The sequence below is a fragment of the Leptosomus discolor genome, unplaced genomic scaffold, assembly GCF_034619465.1.
Source record: "Leptosomus discolor isolate bLepDis1 unplaced genomic scaffold, bLepDis1.hap2 HAP2_SCAFFOLD_30, whole genome shotgun sequence".
Classification (NCBI taxonomy): domain Eukaryota; kingdom Metazoa; phylum Chordata; class Aves; order Leptosomiformes; family Leptosomidae; genus Leptosomus; species Leptosomus discolor.
In genome coordinates, this window is record NW_028237788.1 from 1,374,969 (window position 1) to 1,392,417 (window position 17,449).

Below are 17,449 nucleotides of genomic sequence, written 5' to 3' on the forward strand. Positions count from 1 at the left end.
ACCCAACATCTAGTGGTAAAGCCCAACGTCTGGAGGTAAAGCCCAGATTCTAGAGAGAAGCCAAAAATCCAGATGGAAAACCCAAAATCTAGAGGTAAAGCCCAACATCTACAGGTAAATCCAGATACCTAGGGGTAAAGCCCAACATCTAGAGGAAAAGCCAAATATATAGAAATAAAACCCAAAATCTAGAGGTAAAGCCCAATATCTAGACGTAAAGCCCAAAGTCTAGATGTAAAGCCCAACTTCTAGATCTAAAGCCCAAAATCTAGATGTAAAGCCCAAATTATAGATCTAACGCCCAAAATCTAGAGTTAAAGACCAATATCTAGATGTAAAGCCCAACATCTAGAGGAAAAGCCAAATATATAGATTTAAAGCCCAAAATCTAGATGTAAAGCCCAGCTTCTAGATCTAAAGCCCAACATCTAGATGTAAAGCCCAAATTCTAGATCTAACGCCCAAAATCTAGAGATAAAGACCAAAATCTAGAGGTAAAACCCAACATCTAGAGGTAAAGCCAGATATCTAGAGGTAAAGCCCAACATCTAGAGGAAAAGCAAAATATATAGATTTCAAACTCAAATTCTAGAGTTAAATCCCAACATCTAGGGGTAAACCCCAACTTCCAGAGTTAAAGTCCAAATTCTAGAGGTAAACACCAATACCTAGAGTTAGATCCCAAAATCTAGAGATATGCCAAATATATAGATTTAAAACCCAAAATCTAGAGATAAAGCCGAACACCTAAATGTAAAGCAAAACATCTAGATGTAATCCAAACATCTAGAGGTAAAGCCTAACAACTAGAGGTGAAGCACAACATATAGAGGTATAACCCAACATCTAAAGATAAAGACCAACATCCAAATGTAAAGCAAAATATCTAGATGTAAAACCCTACATCTAGAGGTAAAGTCCAATATCTAGACCTAAAGACCAACATCTAGAGGTAAAACCCAACATCTAGTGGTAAAGCCCAACGTCTGGAGGTAAAGCCCAGATTCTAGAGAGAAGTCAAAAATCCAGATGGAAAACCCAAAATCTAGAGGTAAAGCCCAACATCTACAGGTAAATCCAGATATCTAGGGGTAAAGCCCAACATCTAGAGGAAAAGCCAAATATATAGATATAAAACCCAAAATCTAGAGGTAAAGCCCAATATCTAGACGTAAAGCCCAAAATCTAGATGAAAAGCACAACTTCTAGGTCTAACGCCCAAAATCTAGAGATAAAGACCAATATCTAGAGGTAAATCCCAACATCTAGAGGTAAAGCCAGATATCTAGAGGTAAAGCCCAACGTCTGGAGGTAAAGCCCATCATCTAGTCCTACAGCCCAATGTCTGCAGGTAAAGCCCAACTTACAGACGTGAAGGCAAACATCTAGATGTAAAACCCAAAATCAAGAGGTAAAGACCAATATCTAGACGTAAAGCCCAAAATCTAGATGTAAAGCCCAACTTCTAGATCTAAAGCCCAAAATATAGATGTAAAGCCCAACTTCTAAATCTAAAGCCCAACATCTAGAGGTAAAGCCCAATATTTAGAGTTTAAGCGCACCATTTGGAGGTAAAGCCAAAAAAATAGATGTAAAGCCCAACTTCTAGAGGTAAAGCCCATCATCTAGTCCTACAGCCCAATGTCTGCAGGTAAAGCCCAACTGACAGAGGTGAAGGCAAACATCTAGATGTAAAACCCAAAATCTAGAGGTAAAGCCCAACATCTAGAGGAAAAGCCAAATATATAGATATAAACCCCAAAATCTAGAGGTAAAGCCCAATATCTAGACGTAAAGCCCAAAATCTAGATGTAAAGCCCAACTTCTAAATCTAAAGCCCAACATCTAGAGGTAAAGCCCAATATTTAGATTTTAAGCGCATCATTTAGAGGTAAAGCCAGATATCTAGAGGTAAAGCCCAACGTCTGGAGGTAAAGCCCATCATCTAGTCCTACAGCCCAATGTCTGCAGGTAAAGCCCAACTTACAGAGGTGAAGGCAAACATCTAGATGTAAAACCCCAAATCTAGAGGTAAAGCCCTACATCTAGAGGAAAAGCCAAATATATATATATTTAAAACTCAAAATCTAGAGGTAAAGCCCAACATCTAGAGGTAAAGCCAGATATCTAGGGGTAAACACCAACATCTAGAGGAAAAGCCAAATATATAGATTTAAAACCCAAAATCTAGAGGTAAAGCCAAATATCAAGACGTAAAGGCCAAAATCTAGATGTAAAGCCCAACTTCTTGATCTAAAGCCCAAAATATAGATGTAAAGCCCAACTTCTAAACCTAAAGCCCAACATCTAGAGGTAAGGCCCAATATTTAGAGTTTAAGTGCATCATTTAGAGGTAAAGCCCAAAATCTAGATGTAAAGCCCAACTTCTAGAGGTAAAGCCCATCATCTAGTCCTACAGCCCAATGTCTGCAGGTAAAGCCCAACATACAGAGGTGAAGGCAAACATCTAGATGTAAAACCCAAAATCTAGAGGTAAAGCCCAACCTCTAGAGGAAAAGCCAAATATATATATATTTAAAACCCAAAACCTAGAGGTAAAGCCCAACATCTAGAGGTAAAGCCAGATATCTAGGGGTAAAGCCCAACATCTAGAGGAAAAGCCAAATATATAGATTTAAAACCCAAAATCTAGAGGTAAATCCCAATATCTAGACGTAAAGCCCAAAATCTAGATGTAAACCCCAACATCTAGATCTAAAGCCCAAAATCTAGATGTAAAGCCCAACTTCTAGAGGTAAAGCCCATCATCTACTCCTACAGCCCAATGTCTGCAGGTAAAGCCCAACTTACAGAGGTGAAGGCAAACATCTAGATGTAAAACCCCAAATCTAGAGGTAAAGCCCTACATCTAGAGGAAAAGCCAAATATATATATATTTAAAACTCAAAATCTAGAGGTAAAGCCCAACATCTAGAGGTAAAGCCAGATATCTAGGGGTAAACACCAACATCTAGAGGAAAAGCCAAATATATAGATTTAAAACCCAAAATCTAGAGGTAAAGCCCAATATCAAGACGTAAAGGCCAAAATCTAGATGTAAAGCCCAACTTCTTGATCTAAAGCCCAAAATATAGATGTAAAGCCCAACTTCTAAACCTAAAGCCCAACATCTAGAGGTAAGGCCCAATATTTAGAGTTTAAGTGCATCATTTAGAGGTAAAGCCCAAAATCTAGATGTAAAGCCCAACTTCTAGAGGTAAAGCCCATCATCTAGTCCTACAGCCCAATGTCTGCAGGTAAAGCCCAACATACAGAGGTGAAGGCAAACATCTAGATGTAAAACCCAAAATCTAGAGGTAAAGCCCAACCTCTAGAGGAAAAGCCAAATATATATATATTTAAAACCCAAAACCTAGAGGTAAAGCCCAACATCTAGAGGTAAAGCCAGATATCTAGGGGTAAAGCCCAACATCTAGAGGAAAAGCCAAATATATAGATTTAAAACCCAAAATCTAGAGGTAAATCCCAATATCTAGACGTAAAGCCCAAAATCTAGATGTAAACCCCAACATCTAGATCTAAAGCCCAAAATCTAGATGTAAAGCCCAAATTCTAGATCTAACGCCCAAAATCTAGAGATAAAGACCAATATCTAGAAGTAAAACCCAACATCTAGAGGTAAAGCAGATATCTAGAGGTAAAGCCCAACATCTAGAGGAAAAGCCAAATATATAGATTTAAAACCCAAAATCTAGAGGTAAAGCTGAACATCTAAATGTAAAGCAAAACATCTAGATGTAATCCAAACATCTAGAGGTAAAGCCTAACATCTAGAGGTGAAGCACAACATATAGAGGTATAACACAACATCTAGAGATAAAGACCAACATCTAAATGTAAAGCAAAACATCTAGATGTAAAACGCTACATCTAGAGTTAAAGTCCAATATCTAGACCTAAAGACCAACATCTAGAGGTAAAACCCAACATCTAGTGGTAAAGCCCAACGTCTGGAGGTAAAGCCCAGATTCTAGAGAGAAGCCAAAAATCCAGATGCAAGAACCAAAATCTAGAGGTAAAGCCCAACATCTACAGGTAAATCCAGATATCTAGGGGTAAAGCCCAACATCTAGAGGAAAAGCCAAATATATAGTTTTAAAGACCAAAATCTGGATGTAAAGCTCAACTTCTAGATCTAAAGCCCAAAATCTAGATGTAAATCCAAATTCTAGATCTAACGCCCAAAATCTAGAGATAAAGACCAATATCTAGAGGTAAAACCCAACATCTAGAGTTAAAGCCTGATATCTAGAGGTAAAGCCCAACATCTAGAGGAAAAGCAAAATATATAGATTTCAAACCCAAATTCTACAGTTAAATCCCAACATCTAGGGGTAAACCCCAACTTCCAGAGTTAAAGTCCAAAATCTAGAGGTAAACACCAATACCTAGAGTTAGAGCCCAAAATCTAGAGATATGCCAAATATATAGATTTAAAACCCAAAATCTAGAGATAAAGCCGAACATCTAAATGTAAAGCAAAACATCTAGATGTAATCCAAACATCTAGAGGTAAAGCCTAACATCTAGAGGTGAAGCACAACATATAGAGGTATAACCCAACATCTAGAGATAAAGACCAACATCTAAATATAAAGCAAAACATCTAGACGTAAAACCCTACATCTAGAGGTAAAGTCCAATATCTAGACCTAAAGACAAAGATCTAGAGGTAAAAACCAACATCTAGTGGTAAAGCCCAACGTCTGGAGGTAAAGCCCAGATTCTAGAGAGAAGCCAAAAATCCAGATGGAAAACCCAAAATCTAGAGGTAAAGCCCAACATCTACAGATAAATCCAGATATCTAGGGGTAAAGCCCAACATCTAGAGGAAAAGCCAATTATATAGATTTAAAGCCCAAAATCTAGATGTAAAGCCCAGCTTCTAGATCTAAAGCCCAACATCTAGATGTAAAGCCCAAATTCTAGATCTAACGCCCAAAATCTGGAGATAAAGACCAAAATCTAGAGGTAAAACCCAACATCTAGAGGTAAAGCCAGATATCTAGAGGTAAAGCCCAAAATCTAGAGGAAAAGCAAAATATATAGATTTCAAACTCAAATTCTAGAGTTAAATCCCAACATCTAGGGGTAAACCCCAACTTCCAGAGTTAAAGTCCAAAATCTAGAGGTAAACACCAATACCTAGAGTTAGAACCCAAAATCTAGAGATATGCCAAATATATAGATTTAAAACCCAAAATCTAGAGATAAAGCCGAACACCTAAATGTAAAGCAAAACATCTAGATGTAATCCAAACATCTAGAGGTAAAGCCTAACATCTAGAGGTGAAGCACAATATATAGATGTATAACCCAACATCTAGAGATAAAGACCAACATCCAAATGTAAAGCAAAATATCTAGATGTAAAACCCTACATCTAGAGGTAAAGTCCAATATCTAGACCTAAAGACCAACATCTAGAGGTAAAACCCAACATCTAGTGGTAAAGCCCAACGTCTGGAGGTAAAGCCCAGATTCTAGAGAGAAGTCAAAAATCCAGATGGAAAACCCAAAATCTAGAGGTAAAGCCCAACATCTACAGGTAAATCCAGATATCTAGGGGTAAAGCCCAACATCTAGAGGAAAAGCCAAATATATAGATATAAAACCCAAAATCTAGAGGTAAAGCCCAATATCTAGACGTAAAGCCCAAAATCTAGATGAAAAGCACAACTTCTAGGTCTAACGCCCAAAATCTAGAGATAAAGACCAATATCTAGAGGTAAATCCCAACATCTAGAGGTAAAGCCAGATATCTAGAGGTAAAGCCCAACGTCTGGAGGTAAAGCCCATCATCTAGTCCTACAGCCCAATGTCTGCAGGTAAAGCCCAACTTACAGACGTGAAGGCAAACATCTAGATGTAAAACCCAAAATCAAGAGGTAAAGACCAATATCTAGACGTAAAGCCCAAAATCTAGATGTAAAGCCCAACTTCTAGATCTAAAGCCCAAAATATAGATGTAAAGCCCAACTTCTAAATCTAAAGCCCAACATCTAGAGGTAAAGCCCAATATTTAGAGTTTAAGCGCACCATTTGGAGGTAAAGCCCAAAATCTAGATGTAAAGCCCAACTTCTAGAGGTAAAGCCCATCATCTAGTCCTACAGCCCAATGTCTGCAGGTAAAGCCCAACTGACAGAGGTGAAGGCAAACATCTAGATGTAAAACCCAAAATCTAGAGGTAAAGCCCAACATCTAGAGGAAAAGCCAAATATATAGATATAAACCCCAAAATCTAGAGGTAAAGCCCAATATCTAGACGTAAAGCCCAAAATCTAGATGTAAAGCCCAACTTCTAAATCTAAAGCCCAACATCTAGAGGTAAAGCCCAATATTTAGATTTTAAGCGCATCATTTAGAGGTAAAGCCAGATATCTAGAGGTAAAGCCCAACGTCTGGAGGTAAAGCCCATCATCTAGTCCTACAGCCCAATGTCTGCAGGTAAAGCCCAACTTACAGAGGTGAAGGCAAACATCTAGATGTAAAACCCCAAATCTAGAGGTAAAGCCCTACATCTAGAGGAAAAGCCAAATATATATATATTTAAAACTCAAAATCTAGAGGTAAAGCCCAACATCTAGAGGTAAAGCCAGATATCTAGGGGTAAACACCAACATCTAGAGGAAAAGCCAAATATATAGATTTAAAACCCAAAATCTAGAGGTAAAGCCCAATATCAAGACGTAAAGGCCAAAATCTAGATGTAAAGCCCAACTTCTTGATCTAAAGCCCAAAATATAGATGTAAAGCCCAACTTCTAAACCTAAAGCCCAACATCTAGAGGTAAGGCCCAATATTTAGAGTTTAAGTGCATCATTTAGAGGTAAAGCCCAAAATCTAGATGTAAAGCCCAACTTCTAGAGGTAAAGCCCATCATCTAGTCCTACAGCCCAATGTCTGCAGGTAAAGCCCAACATACAGAGGTGAAGGCAAACATCTAGATATAAAACCCAAAATCTAGAGGTAAAGCCCAACCTCTAGAGGAAAAGCCAAATATATATATATTTAAAACCCAAAACCTAGAGGTAAAGCCCAACATCTAGAGGTAAAGCCAGATATCTAGGGGTAAAGCCCAACATCTAGAGGAAAAGCCAAATATATAGATTTAAAACCCAAAATCTAGAGGTAAATCCCAATATCTAGACGTAAAGCCCAAAATCTAGATGTAAACCCCAACATCTAGATCTAAAGCCCAAAATCTAGATGTAAAGCCCAAATTCTAGATCTAACACCCAAAATCTAGAGATAAAGACCAATATCTAGAAGTAAAACCCAACATCTAGAGGTAAAGCAGATATCTAGAGGTAAAGCCCAACATCTAGAGGAAAAGCCAAATATATAGATTTAAAACCCAAAATCTAGAGGTAAAGCTGAACATCTAAATGTAAAGCAAAACATCTAGATGTAATCCAAACATCTAGAGGTAAAGCCTAACATCTAGAGGTGAAGGACAACATATAGAGGTATAACACAACATCTAGAGATAAAGACCAACATCTAAATGTAAAGCAAAACATCTAGATGTAAACCCCTACATCTAGAGGTAAAGTCCAATATCTAGACCTAAAGACCAACATCTAGAGGTAAAACCCAACATCTAGTGGTAAAGCCCAACGTCTGGAGGTAAAGCCCAGATTCTAGAGAGAAGCCAAAAATCCAGATGGAAAACCCAAAATCTAGAGGTAAAGCCCAACATCTACAGGTAAATCCAGATATCTAGGGGTAAAGCCCAACATCTAGAGGAAAAGCCAAATATATAGTTTTAAAGACCAAAATCTGGATGTAAAGCTCAACTTCTAGATCTAAAGCCCAAAATCTAGATGTAAACCCAAATTCTAGATCTAACGCCCAAAATCTAGAGATAAAGACCAATATCTAGAGGTAAAACCCAACATCTAGAGGTAAAGCCAGATATCTAGAGGTAAAGCCCAACATCTAGAGGAAAAGCAAAATATATAGATTTCAAACCCAAATTCTACAGTTAAATCCCAACATCTAGGGGTAAACCCCAACTTCCAGAGTTAAAGCCCAAAATCTAGAGGTAAACACCAATACCTAGAGTTAGAGCCCAAAATCTAGAGATATGCCAAATATATAGATTTAAAACCCAAAATCTAGAGATAAAGCCGAACATCTAAATGTAAAGCAAAACATCTAGATGTAATCCAAACATCTAGAGGTAAAGCCTAACATCTAGAGTTGAAGCACAACATATAGAGTTATAACCCAACATCTAGAGATAAAGACCAACATCTAAATATAAAGCAAAACATCTAGACGTAAAACCCTACATCTAGAGGTAAAGTCCAATATCTAGACCTAAAGACAAAGATCTAGAGGTAAAAACCAACATCTAGTGGTAAAGCCCAACGTCTGGAGGTAAAGCCCAGATTCTAGAGAGAAGCCAAAAATCCAGATGGAAAACCCAAAATCTAGAGGTAAAGCCCAACATCTACAGATAAATCCAGATATCTAGGGGTAAAGCCCAACATCTAGAGGAAAAGCCAATTATATAGATTTAAAGCCCAAAATCTAGATGTAAAGCCCAGCTTCTAGATCTAAAGCCCAACATCTAGATGTAAAGCCCAAATTCTAGATCTAACGCCCAAAATCTGGAGATAAAGACCAAAATCTAGAGGTAAAACCCAACATCTAGAGGTAAAGCCAGATATCTAGAGGTAAAGCCCAAAATCTAGAGGAAAAGCAAAATATATAGATTTCAAACTCAAATTCTAGAGTTAAATCCCAACATCTAGAGGTAAATCCCAAAGTCTAGATGTAAAGCTCAACTTCCAGATTTAAAGTCAAAAAATCTAAATGTAAATACCAATACCTAGAGTTAGAGCCCAACATCTAGAGATAAAGCCCAACATCTAGAGATAAAGCCAGATATATAGATTTAAAATCCAAAATCTGGAGGTAAAGCCCAACATCTAGAGCTAAAGCCCCAAATCTAGATGTAAAGCCCAATTGCTAGATCTAAAGCCACATACTCTAGAGGTAAAGCCCAACATGTAGAGGTAAAGACTAAGATCTAGAGGTGAATTCCAATATCTAGTGTTAAAGCCCGACACCTACAGTTGAAGCCAAACATCTAGATGTAAAACCCAACTTCTAGAGGTAAAGCCGAATATCTAGAGTTAAAGCGCATCCTTTAGAGTAAAGCCCAAAATCTAGAGTTAAAGCCCAACATCTAGAGGGAAAGCCCAGAATCTAGATGTAAAGCCTAACATCTAGAGGTGAATTCCAAAATCAAATGTTAAGGCCTGACATCTACAGTTAAATCCAACCATATAGATATAACCCCCAACTTCCAGAGGTAAGGCCCAAAATCTAGAGGTAAAGCCCAACAGCTAGAGTTAAAGCCGAACGTCTTGAGGTAAAGCCCAAAGTCTAGAGTTAAAGCCCAACTTCTAGAGGTAAAGCCCAACATCTAGACGTAAAGCCAGATATCTGACGGTAAAGCCCAACATCTAGAGGAAAAAACAAATATATAGATTTAAAACCCAAAATCTAGAGATAAAGCCCAACATCTAAAAGTAAAGCAAAACATCTAGATGTAATCCAAACATCTAGAGGTAAAGCCTAACATCTAGAGGTGAAGCACAACATATAGAGGTATAACCCAACATCTAGAGATAAAGACCAACATCTAAATGTAAAGCAAAACATCTAGATGTAAAACCCTACATCTAGAGGTAAAGTCCAATATCTAGACCTAAAGACCAACATCTAGAGGTAAAACCCAACATCTAGTGGTAAAGCCCAACGTCTGGAGGTAAAGCCCAGATTCTAGAGAGAAGCCAAAAATCCAGATGGAAAACCCAAAATCTAGAGGTAAAGCCCAACATCTACAGGTAAATCCAGATATCTAGGGGTAAAGCCCAACATCTAGAGGAAAAGCCAAATATATCGATATAAAACCCAAAATCTAGAGGTAAAGCACAATATCTAGACGTAAAGCCCAAAATCTAGATGAAAAGCACAACTTCTAGATCTAAAGCCCAACATCTAGAGGTAAAGACCAACAGCTAGAGGTAAAACCCAACATCTAGAGGTAAAGCCAGATATCTAGAGGTAAAGCCCAACGTCTGGAGGTAAAGCCCATCATCTAGTCCTACAGCCCAATGTCTGCAGGTAAAGCCCAACTTACAGAGGTGAAGGCAAACATCTAGATGTAAAACCCCAAATCTAGAGGTAAAGCCCAACATCTAGAGGAAAAGCCAAATATATATATATTTAAAACTCAAAATCTAGAGGTAAAGCCCAACATCTAGAGGTAAAGCCAGATATCTAGGGGTAAATACCAACATCTAGAGGAAAAGCCAAATATATAGATTTAAAACCCAAAATCTAGAGGTAAAGCCCAATATCAAGACGTAAAGGCCAAAATCTAGATGTAAAGCCCAACTTCGTGATCTAAAGCCCAAAATATAGATGTAAAGCCCAACTTCTAAACCTAAAGCCCAACATCTAGAGGTAAGGCCCAATATTTAGAGTTTAAGCGCATCATTTAGAGGTAAAGCCCAAAATCTAGATGTAAAGCCCAACTTCTAGAGGTAAAGCCCATCATCTAGTCCTACAGCCCAATGTCTGCAGGTAAAGCCCAACATACAGAGGTGAAGGCAAACATCTAGATGTAAAACCCAAAATCTAGAGGTAAAGACCAATATCTAGACGTAAAGCCCAAAATCTAGATGTAAAGCCCAACTTCTAGAGGTAAAGCCCATCATCTAGTCCTACAGCCCAATGTCTGCAGGTAAAGCCCAACTTACAGAGGTGAAGGCAAACATCTATATGTAAAACCCAAAATCTAGAGATAAAGCTTAACATCTAGAGATAAAGCCAGATATATAGATCTAAAACCCAAAATCTAGAGGTGAAGCCCAATATCTAGACGTAAAGCCCAATATCTAGATGTAAAGCCCAACTTCTAGATCTAAAGCCCAAAATATAGATGTAAAGCCCAACTTCTAAATCTAAAGCCCAACATCTAGAGGTAAAGCCCAATATTTAGAGTTTAAGCGCATCATTTAGAGGTAAAGCCCAAAATCTACATGTAAAGCCCAACTTCTAGAGGTAAAGCCCATCATCTAGTCCTACAGCCCAATGTCTGCAGGTAAAGCCCAACTTACAGACGTGAAGGCAAACATCTAGATGTAAAACCCAAAATCAAGAGGTAAAGACCAATATCTAGACGTAAAGCCCAAAATCTAGATGTAAAGCCCAACTTCTAGATCTAAAGCCCAAAATATAGATGTAAAGCCCAACTTCTAAATCTAAAGCCCAACATCTAGAGGTAAAGCCCAGTATTTAGAGTTTAAGCGCACCATTTGGAGGTAAAGCCCAAAATCTAGATGTAAAGCCCAACTTCTAGAGGTAAAGCCCATCATCTAGTCCTACAGCCCAATGTCTGCAGGTAAAGCCCAACTTACAGAGGTGAAGGCAAACATCTAGATGTAAAACCCCAAATCTAGAGGTAAAGCCCTACATCTAGAGGAAAAGCCAAATATATATATATTTAAAACTCAAAATCTAGAGGTAAAGCCCAACATCTAGAGGTAAAGCCAGATATCTAGGGGTAAACACCAACATCTAGAGGAAAAGCCAAATATATAGATTTAAAACCCAAAATCTAGAGGTAAAGCCCAATATCAAGACGTAAAGGCCAAAATCTAGATGTAAAGCCCAACTTCTTGATCTAAAGCCCAAAATATAGATGTAAAGCCCAACTTCTAAACCTAAAGCCCAACATCTAGAGGTAAGGCCCAATATTTAGAGTTTAAGTGCATCATTTAGAGGTAAAGCCCAAAATCTAGATGTAAAGCCCAACTTCTAGAGGTAAAGCCCATCATCTAGTCCTACAGCCCAATGTCTGCAGGTAAAGCCCAACTGACAGAGGTGAAGGCAAACATCTAGATGTAAAACCCAAAATCTAGAGGTAAAGCCCAACCTCTAGAGGAAAAGCCAAATATATAGATATAAACCCCAAAATCTAGAGGTAAAGCCCAATATCTAAACGTAAAGCCCAAAATCTAGATGTAAAGCCCAACTTCTAAATCTAAAGCCCAACATCTAGAGGTAAAGCCCAAATTCTAGATCTAACGCCCAAAATCTAGAGATAAAGACCAATATCTAGAAGTAAAACCCAACATCTAGAGGTAAAGCAGATATCTAGAGGTAAAGCCCAACATCTAGAGGAAAAGCCAAATATATAGATTTAAAACCCAAAATCTAGAGATAAAGCTGAACATCTAAATGTAAAGCAAAACATCTAGATGTAATCCAAACATCTAGAGGTAAAGCCTAACATCTAGAGGTGAAGCACAACATATAGAGGTATAACACAACATCTAGAGATAAAGACCAACATCTAAATGTAAAGCAAAACATCTAGATGTAAAACGCTACATCTAGAGTTAAAGTCCAATATCTAGACCTAAAGACCAACATCTAGAGGTAAAACCCAACATCTAGTGGTAAAGCCCAACGTCTGGAGGTAAAGCCCAGATTCTAGAGAGAAGCCAAAAATCCAGATGTAAGAACCAAAATCTAGAGGTAAAGCCCAACATCTACAGGTAAATCCAGATATCTAGGGGTAAAGCCCAACATCTAGAGGAAAAGCCAAATATATAGTTTTAAAGACCAAAATCTGGATGTAAAGCTCAACTTCTAGATCTAAAGCCCAAAATCTAGATGTAAATCCAAATTCTAGATCTAACGCCCAAAATCTAGAGATAAAGACCAATATCTAGAGGTAAAACCCAACATCTAGAGTTAAAGCCTGATATCTAGAGGTAAAGCCCAACATCTAGAGGAAAAGCAAAATATATAGATTTCAAACCCAAAATCTAGAGATAAAGCTGAACATCTAAATGTAAAGCAAAACATCTAGATGTAATCCAAACATCTAGAGGTAAAGCCTAACATCTAGAGGTGAAGCACAACATATAGAGGTATAACACAAAATCTAGAGATAAAGACCAACATCTAAATGTAAAGCAAAACATCTAGATGTAAAACGCTACATCTAGAGTTAAAGTCCAATATCTAGACCTAAAGACCAACATCTAGAGGTAAAACCCAACATCTAGTGGTAAAGCCCAACGTCTGGAGGTAAAGCCCAGATTCTAGAGAGAAGCCAAAAATCCAGATGTAACAACCAAAATCTAGAGGTAAAGCCCAACATCTACAGGTAAATCCAGATATCTAGGGGTAAAGCCCAACATCTAGAGGAAAAGCCAAATATATAGTTTTAAAGACCAAAATCTGGATGTAAAGCTCAACTTCTAGATCTAAAGCCCAAAGTCTAGATGTAAACCCAAATTCTAGATCTAACGCCCAAAATCTAGAGATAAAGACCAATATCTAGAGGTAAAACCCAACATCTATAGTTAAAGCCTGATATCTAGAGGTAAAGCCCAACATCTAGAGGAAAAGCAAAATATATAGATTTCAAACCCAAATTCTACAGTTAAATCCCAACATCTAGGGGTAAACCCCAACTTCCAGAGTTAAAGCCCAAAATCTAGAGGTAAACACCAATACCTAGAGTTAGAGCCCAAAATCTAGAGATATGCCAAATATATAGATTTAAAACCCAAAATCTAGAGATAAAGCCGAACATCTAAATGTAAAGCAAAACATCTAGATGTAATCCAAACATCTAGAGGTAAAGCCTAACATCTAGAGGTGAAGCACAACATATAGAGGTATAACACAACATCTAGAGATAAAGACCAACATCTAAATGTAAAGCAAAACATCTAGATGTAAAACGCTACATCTAGAGTTAAAGTCCAATATCTAGACCTAAAGACCAACATCTAGAGGTAAAACCCAACATCTAGTGGTAAAGCCCAACGTCTGGAGGTAAAGCCCAGATTCTAGAGAGAAGCCAAAAATCCAGATGTAACAACCAAAATCTAGAGGTAAAGCCCAACATCTACAGGTAAATCCAGATATCTAGGGGTAAAGCCCAACATCTAGAGGAAAAGCCAAATATATAGTTTTAAAGACCAAAATCTGGATGTAAAGCTCAACTTCTAGATCTAAAGCCCAAAGTCTAGATGTAAACCCAAATTCTAGATCTAACGCCCAAAATCTAGAGATAAAGACCAATATCTAGAGGTAAAACCCAACATCTATAGTTAAAGCCTGATATCTAGAGGTAAAGCCCAACATCTAGAGGAAAAGCAAAATATATAGATTTCAAACCCAAATTCTACAGTTAAATCCCAACATCTAGGGGTAAACCCCAACTTCCAGAGTTAAAGCCCAAAATCTAGAGGTAAACACCAATACCTAGAGTTAGAGCCCAAAATCTAGAGATATGCCAAATATATAGATTTAAAACCCAAAATCTAGAGATAAAGCCGAACATCTAAATGTAAAGCAAAACATCTAGATGTAATCCAAACATCTAGAGCTAAAGCCTAACATCTAGAGGTGAAGCACAACATATAGAGGTATAACCCAACATCTAGAGATAAAGACCAACATCTAAATATAAAGCAAAACATCTAGACGTAAAACCCTACATCTAGAGGTAAAGTCCAATATCTAGACCTAAAGACAAAGATCTAGAGGTAAAAACCAACATCTAGTGGTAAAGCCCAACGTCTGGAGGTAAAGCCCAGATTCTAGAGAGAAGCCAAAAATCCAGATGGAAAACCCAAAATCTAGAGGTAAAGCCCAACATCTACAGATAAATCCAGATATCTAGGGGTAAAGCCCAACATCTAGAGGAAAAGCCAATTATATAGATTTAAAGCCCAAAATCTAGATGTAAAGCCCAGCTTCTAGATCTAAAGCCCAACATCTAGATGTAAAGCCCAAATTCTAGATCTAACGCCCAAAATCTGGAGATAAAGACCAAAATCTAGAGGTAAAACCCAACATCTAGAGGTAAAGCCAGATATCTAGAGGTAAAGCCCAAAATCTAGAGGAAAAGCAAAATATATAGATTTCAAACTCAAATTCTAGAGTTAAATCCCAACATCTAGAGGTAAATCCCAAAGTCTAGATGTAAAGCTCAACTTCCAGATTTAAAGTCAAAAAATCTAAATGTAAATACCAATACCTAGAGTTAGAGCCCAACATCTAGAGATAAAGCCCAACATCTAGAGATAAAGCCAGATATATAGATTTAAAATCCAAAATCTGGAGGTAAAGCCCAACATCTAGAGCTAAAGCCCCAAATCTAGATGTAAAGCCCAATTGCTAGATCTAAAGCCACATACTCTAGAGGTAAAGCCCAACATGTAGAGGTAAAGACTAAGATCTAGAGGTGAATTCCAATATCTAGTGTTAAAGCCCGACACCTACAGTTGAAGCCAAACATCTAGATGTAAAACCCAACTTCTAGAGGTAAAGCCGAATATCTAGAGTTAAAGCGCATCCTTTAGAGTAAAGCCCAAAATCTAGAGTTAAAGCCCAACATCTAGAGGGAAAGCCCAGAATCTAGATGTAAAGCCTAACATCTAGAGGTGAATTCCAAAATCAAATGTTAAGGCCTGACATCTACAGTTAAATCCAACCATATAGATATAACCCCCAACTTCCAGAGGTAAGGCCCAAAATCTAGAGGTAAAGCCCAACAGCTAGAGTTAAAGCCGAACGTCTTGAGGTAAAGCCCAAAGTCTAGAGTTAAAGCCCAACTTCTAGAGGTAAAGCCCAACATCTAGACGTAAAGCCAGATATCTGACGGTAAAGCCCAACATCTAGAGGAAAAAACAAATATATAGATTTAAAACCCAAAATCTAGAGATAAAGCCCAACATCTAAAAGTAAAGCAAAACATCTAGATGTAATCCAAACATCTAGAGGTAAAGCCTAACATCTAGAGGTGAAGCACAACATATAGAGGTATAACCCAACATCTAGAGATAAAGACCAACATCTAAATGTAAAGCAAAACATCTAGATGTAAAACCCTACATCTAGAGGTAAAGTCCAATATCTAGACCTAAAGACCAACATCTAGAGGTAAAACCCAACATCTAGTGGTAAAGCCCAACGTCTGGAGGTAAAGCCCAGATTCTAGAGAGAAGCCAAAAATCCAGATGGAAAACCCAAAATCTAGAGGTAAAGCCCAACATCTACAGGTAAATCCAGATATCTAGGGGTAAAGCCCAACATCTAGAGGAAAAGCCAAATATATCGATATAAAACCCAAAATCTAGAGGTAAAGCACAATATCTAGACGTAAAGCCCAAAATCTAGATGAAAAGCACAACTTCTAGATCTAAAGCCCAACATCTAGAGGTAAAGACCAACAGCTAGAGGTAAAACCCAACATCTAGAGGTAAAGCCAGATATCTAGAGGTAAAGCCCAACGTCTGGAGGTAAAGCCCATCATCTAGTCCTACAGCCCAATGTCTGCAGGTAAAGCCCAACTTACAGAGGTGAAGGCAAACATCTAGATGTAAAACCCCAAATCTAGAGGTAAAGCCCAACATCTAGAGGAAAAGCCAAATATATATATATTTAAAACTCAAAATCTAGAGGTAAAGCCCAACATCTAGAGGTAAAGCCAGATATCTAGGGGTAAATACCAACATCTAGAGGAAAAGCCAAATATATAGATTTAAAACCCAAAATCTAGAGGTAAAGCCCAATATCAAGACGTAAAGGCCAAAATCTAGATGTAAAGCCCAACTTCGTGATCTAAAGCCCAAAATATAGATGTAAAGCCCAACTTCTAAACCTAAAGCCCAACATCTAGAGGTAAGGCCCAATATTTAGAGTTTAAGCGCATCATTTAGAGGTAAAGCCCAAAATCTAGATGTAAAGCCCAACTTCTAGAGGTAAAGCCCATCATCTAGTCCTACAGCCCAATGTCTGCAGGTAAAGCCCAACATACAGAGGTGAAGGCAAACATCTAGATGTAAAACCCAAAATCTAGAGGTAAAGACCAATATCTAGACGTAAAGCCCAAAATCTAGATGTAAAGCCCAACTTCTAGAGGTAAAGCCCATCATCTAGTCCTACAGCCCAATGTCTGCAGGTAAAGCCCAACTTACAGAGGTGAAGGCAAACATCTATATGTAAAACCCAAAATCTAGAGATAAAGCTTAACATCTAGAGATAAAGCCAGATATATAGATCTAAAACCCAAAATCTAGAGGTGAAGCCCAATATCTAGACGTAAAGCCCAATATCTAGATGTAAAGCCCAACTTCTAGATCTAAAGCCCAAAATATAGATGTAAAGCCCAACTTCTAAATCTAAAGCCCAACATCTAGAGGTAAAGCCCAATATTTAGAGTTTAAGCGCATCATTTAGAGGTAAAGCCCAAAATCTACATGTAAAGCCCAACTTCTAGAGGTAAAGCCCATCATCTAGTCCTACAGCCCAATGTCTGCAGGTAAAGCCCAACTTACAGACGTGAAGGCAAACATCTAGATGTAAAACCCAAAA